The following is a 6,879-nucleotide window of genomic DNA, read 5'->3' on the forward strand; positions in this document are numbered from 1 at the left end:
GGTCCCTCAATTTCAGCCAGAAAATACCTGAAATCACAGAAAAACACACAAACTCATAGTAAAGTCCAGAAAAGTGAATTTTAACTAAAAACTAATGAAAATATACTAAAAACTAACTAGATCATACTAAAAACATACTAAAAACAATGCCAAAAAGCGTACAAATTATCCGCTCATCAGGAGGCAACCCGATAAATTCGTATCCTTAGCCAATTTTCGTAGTAGTAGTTTATTAGTTATTTTATTGAGTTCTTACTAATTTTCTGATCATGCAGCTATTTTATCGCAGGAACCGAACACCTCAAGATCATAAAAAAATGTGCATACGACGCACAAGCGTCACTGACGCGAACGCGTTGATCATGTGTGAGTGAAAAAATAAATTTAACAGAGAGTTGCGCAGGAGTGGCGCCAGAATGGAGCCTTTCGCACAAACGATCCCACGCGTTTGCGTACCCCACGCGTTCGCGTCGTTTGTGATTTTCACCATTCACGCGGGCGCGTCTTGACGTGAACGCGTGACCTGTAAATTCGACGTAAAAGAGTGTTTGGGTAGAGAGTTGTGCTGGTTTGGGGCAGGAAGTGTGCTAAAAGCACAAATTTGGGCATATGGCCATCCACGCAAGCACGCACATGACGCGAATGCGTCGTATGAATAATTGGCTCCCAATCCATGTGAACAGAGAGTCGCGCGGGCGCGCGGCTAACTTCGCACGAAGCGCACAAAATCCAGGGCACGCAGACGCATGCCCGACGCTAACGCGTCATTATGAAGAATCCGCGATTCACGCGTATGCGTGCCGTACGCGTACGCGTCGCTTGCGCCGCCCAGTTTTCTTTCTCTCTCTTTCCCAATCCTAAATTCTCTCTTATTCTTTTATCCTTTTATTTTTCTCTCCTCATAATCTCCATCTCTTCTACTTTCAGTTCTTCTTTGCTTGAGGACAAGCAAACCTTTAAGTTTGGTGTTGTTGGACGCTGCGCTTATTGGTTTTCTGGCACAAAAGGGAGGCGAATCATCTTCATTGAGGAGCACAACCTGAAGAATAGAGCCACCACTAGGATAACTAAGGTGGTTGAGTTCCTTTCATTTTTTTCCCTCTCCTCTTTTTCTATGTTATGTTCCGGTTTTTTGCTATTTTACGTTGTTTGTTGCATGATCCTTTATTAGTGAGAATCCTAGGTCTAGTTTAGTTTTTCCTTAAGTGCTTTAATTCTGAAAGATGTCTCATGTATTGCCCACTGAGCTTGAAATAAAAAAAAAATTTTAAAAGTGATATATTGCATGAGAAATTGAGTTAAGTGTAAGAGTAGTCTTATTTACTTAAACGTGGTGGTATTTTCTGTGATTTCTAAATGCATGATATGAACAGTGCATATTTGAATTTGAATCAAGGGATGTTGATCTATAAGGAACAGGAATTTAGAGAATTATTATGACTTTTCTGAAATAAACAAAAATTTAATCCTTGAAGCCAATATAAATAAATAAATAAATAATACTAAAAGCAAGGTCCAAGGCTCTGAGCATCAATGACTAGGGAGGTCAGACATGATTAAAAGCTCAAAGAGTTGTTTCCCTAGTCATATGCTTGTGGTGTGATTGTGTCAAGTAATCCTTGAGACAGAACACTTAGAGTTGAGATCAATTACATTTAACAGAGTATGCCAAAGGCTTTGAGCACCACTGTCTGGGAGTAATTAAAAGAAAAATAAGAACTCAAAGAGAGTCCCCCAGTTAAGTGCTTGTGGTGTTTCTGTGTCAAGTAAAGCTTGAGACAAAACATCTAAAGTCACGGCTAGGCTCAAGGTGCAAAGCACCAAAGAAAAATAAATTAAAGTAAATTTTGCTGTGTTCAAGGATTAAATTGAAATATAAAGATCAGAGAATTCATAACATTATCTGGATTCTAATTCTGAATGACAATAACATTCTTGATTCAAAGGAGAGTGAGATGCCAAACCTATTCAGGATTATAGTTATAAACCCCACTATAAAAAGAGACATGAGCTTAATCAAACTCTCATTCTCATGCAAATTCACATCCCAAGCCTATATTAGTTTTGGTTGCTTGAGGACAAGCAACAGTTTAAGTTTGGTGTTGTGATGCGTGAGCATCTTATCTATCTTTTCCTAGTGAATTTGCATCTAATTTGTTGAGTTTAATTAAGAATTAATTATATTTTAGCCACTATGGATGCTATTTTGAGTTTTGTGTAATTTTATTTATTTTAGGTAGCATTCGGAGGAATTTGATGAAGTTTCTGCAGAGAAAAAGAAGAAACCAAAGAGATGACCAGCAAAGACCGGCGCGGACGCATGGCTCACGCAACCGCGTGGAATGGAGAAATCACAATGACGCGATCGCGTGCCTGACGCGAACGCGTGGACAGGAATCTGTATAAATGACGCGAGCGCGTGGACGACGCGGACGCGTCACGTGCGCGATCTGCAATAATACAAAAAATGCTTGTTAGAATTTTTAGGCCGCGTTTTGACCCAGTTTTTGGCCCAGAAAACACAGATTGGAAGCTGCAAAATGGACAATCAAGTGGTCCCCACCCATCAGCTGAAGACTTATTAATTAATTCGAATTTAAATTCAAATCTTATCTTGGAGGAAAAGATATTATTTTTTAGTTTTAGATAATTAGATTTTAAATTTTATTAGGATTAGTTATAAATAGAAACTCTGTACATGTAGACAAATACCTAATTGTTACCAGAACCCTTATTTTTCTACTCTGAACCATGAGCAACTAGTCCTCCATTGTTAAGGTTAGGAGCTCTGTCTATTTTGATGGATTGATTCATTTGATCTTTTTAATTTAATTCATGTCTTGATTTATATTTCAATAAGTGTTTTCGTTCTTATTTTATGAATATGGGTGGAACGGAAGTACGACCCATATTCTAATTGAGTTCTTGTAAAACTTGGAAAAGCTCTTTACTCGAACAACAGCTTGAAAACACATTATACTGAATTTTTAATTGTTTGTATTTAACGGAATACGTGACATATAATCCCCTTATTTATGGATAATTAGGATTCTTTTGGCATATAAACTAGAAATTAATCATCACTCTCTAATTGAAATTAATTGACCAAGAAATTGGGAATTAATGAATTTTAGAGGAGACTAGGAAGGTCAAAGGAATTAGGGTCTAGTCACATATGGTTTGCTGGTGCACGAAATTGCAATCACACTTTTGCAATCCGCACAACTAACCAGCAACTGCACTGGGTCGTCCAAGTAATACCTTACGTGAGTAAAGGTCGAATCCCACGGAGATTGTTGGCTTGAAGCAAGCTATGGTTATCTTATTATTCTTAGTCAGGATATAATATCAATAATAATTTTTAGTTTTAATTGTAAAAAGTAAAAGAGCATGAAATAAATACTTATTATGCAGTAATGGAAAATATGTTGGAGTTTTGGAGATGCTTTGTCCTCTGAATTCCTGCAACATAATGCTTTCTCACTTTCATAAATGCAAGGCTCCTTCCATGGCAAGCTGTATGTAGGGCATCGCTATTGTCAATGGCTACTTCCCATCCTCTCAGTGAAAATGGTCCAAATGCTCTGTCACAGCGCAGCTAATCATCTGTCGGTTCTCGATCATGTCGGAATAAGATCCATTGATCCTTTTGCGTCTGTCACTATGCCCAACACTTGCGAGTTTTAAGCTCATCACAGTCATCCAATCCTAGAATCCTACTCGGAATACCACAGACAAGGTTTAGACTTTCCGGATTCTCAAGGATGCTGCCAATGGATTCTAGTTTATACCACGAAGATTCTGATTAAGGAATCTAAGAGATACTCATTCAATCTAATGTAGAATGGAGGTGGTTGTCGGGCACAAGTTCATGGATTGAGGAAGGTGATGAGTGTCATGGATCATCACCTTCTTCATAGTGAAGCGCGAATGAACATCTTAGATAGGAACAAGCGTGTTTGAATGGAAAACAGAAATCATTGCATTAATTCATCGAGACGCTACAGAGCTCCTCACCCCTAAAAATGGAGTTTAGAGACTCATGCCATCAAAAAGTACAAAATTCAGATCTAAAATATCATGAGATATAAAATAAGTCTCTAAAAGTTGTTTAAAGACTAAACTAGTAACCTAGGTTTACAGAAAAAGAGTTAACTAAGATGGATAGTGCAGAAATCCACTTTCGGGGCCCACTTGGTGTGTGCTGGGGTTGAAACTTAAGCTTCTCACGTGCCTGGGCTGTTTCTGGAGTTGAACGCCAGGTTGTAACCTGTTTCTGGCGCTGAACTCCAACTTGCAACCTGTTTCTGGCGCTGAACGCCAGATTGCAACATGGAACTGGCGTTAAACGCCAGTTTATATCGTTTATCTTCATGCAAAGTATAAACTATTATATATTGGTGGAAAGCCCTGGATGTCTACTTTCCAACCCAATTAAGAGCGTGCCATTTGGACTATTGTAGCTCCAAACAATCTATTCCGACTATCCGCTCATCACAACACCAAACTTAAATTGTTGCTTGTCCTCAAGCAACTGAAAATCAAATAAGATAAAAAGAAGAGAATATGCAATGAATTCCAAAAACATCTATGAAGATCAGTATTAATTAGATGAGCGGGGCTTTAGCTTTTTGCCTCTTAACAGTTTTGGCATCTCACTTTATCCTTTGAAATTCAGAATGATTGGCATCCATAGGAACTCAGAATTCAAATAGTATTCTTGGAGGAAAAGATATCATTTTTTAGTTTTAGATAATTAGATTTTAAATTTTATTAGGATTAGTTATAAATAGAAACTCTGTACATTTAGACAAATACCTAATTGTTACCAGAACCCTTATTTTTCTACTCTGAACCATGAGCAACTAATCCTCCATTGTTAAGGTTAGGAGCTCTGTCTATTTTCATGGATTGATTCGTTTGATCTTTTTAATTTAATTCATGTCTTGATTTATATTTCAATAAGTGTTTTCGTTCTTTATTTTATGAATATGGGTGGAACGGAAGTATGACCCATATTCTAATTGAGTTCTTGTAAAACTTGGAAAAGCTCTTTACTTGAACAACAGCATGAAAACACATTATACTGAATTTTTAATTGTTTGTATTTAACGGGATACGTGACATATAATCCCCTTATTTGTGGATAATTAGGATTCTTTTGGCATATAAACTAGAAATTGATCATCACCCTCTAATTGAAATTAATTGACCAAGGAATTAGGAATCAATGAATTTTAGAGGAGACTAGGAAGGTCTAAGGAATTAGGGTCTAATCACATATAGTTTGCCATGAAATTAAATCTTGCATGATTAAATTAATTAGTAATAAACATTAATCCGGAAATTAGATAACTCTGAAACCTTAACTGCTTTCTCAATACTTTATTCTCAACTTATTTATCTGCCTGTCTTTAATATTCCAAGTTTGCTATTTAATGCTCTATGAATATCTCAAAACCATTTTCTGCTTGCCTAACTAAGCTTATCACTCAATATCTGTTGCTTAATCCATCAATTCTCATGGGATCGACCCTTACTCACGTAAGGTATTACTTGGTATGACCCGGTGCACTTGTCGGTTAGTAATGTGGGTTGTAAAATACCGCACCAAGAGCGTAGGTAAACTTTTCTATTTTTTGGTAGTTCATCTCGGCTCCTTGTAATGCTTTACTGATGAAGTATACGAGTTGTTGCCCACCGTTGTCTTCTCGGACTAATGCTGAGGCCACTGCCCGACTTCCTACCGCGAGGTACAATACGAGTGGTTCTCCTTCCCGTGGCCGAGTTAGGATAGGTGGCTGTCCCATGAACCTTTTGAAATCTTGGAAGGCTTGCTCGCACTCTGTTGTCCATTCAAACTTCTTTCCCTTCCTTAGAGTGGCGTAGAAAGGAAGAGATCTTATTGCCGATTCGGCTAGAAATCTGGATAAGGCTGCTGATGCACGAAATTGCAGTCACACTTTTGCAATTCCGCACAACTAACCAGCAAGTGCACTGGGTCGTCCAAGTAATACCTTACGTCAGTAAGGGTCGATCCCACGGAGATTGTCGGCTTGAAGCAAGCTATGGTTATCTTGTAAATCTTAGTCAGGATATCAACAATTATCAGGGTTGAGTGTAAAAAGCAAAGGAACATGAAATAAGTACTTGTTTTGCAGTAATGGAAAACAGGTTGAGGTTTTGGAGATGCTCCATCTTCTGAATCTCTGCTTTCCTACTGTCTTCTTCTTCAAGCACGCAAGGCTCCTTCCATGGCAAGCTGTATGCAAGGGTTTCACCGTTGTCAGTGGCTACCTCCCATCCTCTCAGTGGAAATGTTCAACGCACCCTGTCACGGCACGGCTATCCATCAGTCGGTTCTCAATCAGGCCGGAATAGAATCCAGTGATTCTTTTGCGTCTGTCACTAACGCCCCGCCTTCAGGAGTTTGAAGCTCGTCACAGTCATTCAATCATTGAATCCTACTCAGAATACCACAGACAAGGTTGAGACCTTCCGGATTCTCTTGAATGCCGCCATCAGTTCTAGCTTATACCACGAAGATTCTGATTAAAGAATCCAAGAGATATCTACTTAATCTAAGGTAGAATGGAGGTGGTTGTCAGGCACACGTTCATAGTTGAGAATATGATGAGTGTCACGGATCATCACATTCATCCGGTTTAAGAACAAGTGATATCTTGGAATAGAAACACGCGTGAATGAATGAAAAACAGTAGTAATTGCATTAATCCATCAAGACACAGCAGAGCTCCTCACCCCAAACCATGGGGTTTAGAGACTCATGCTGTAGAAGGTACACAAAGAAACGTGTAAAGTGTCATGAGGTACTGATACAATATCAAAAGATCCTATTAATAGTAAACTAGTAACCTA

The sequence above is a fragment of the Arachis duranensis genome, chromosome 3 (assembly GCF_000817695.3).
Source record: "Arachis duranensis cultivar V14167 chromosome 3, aradu.V14167.gnm2.J7QH, whole genome shotgun sequence".
Lineage (NCBI taxonomy): Eukaryota > Viridiplantae > Streptophyta > Magnoliopsida > Fabales > Fabaceae > Arachis > Arachis duranensis.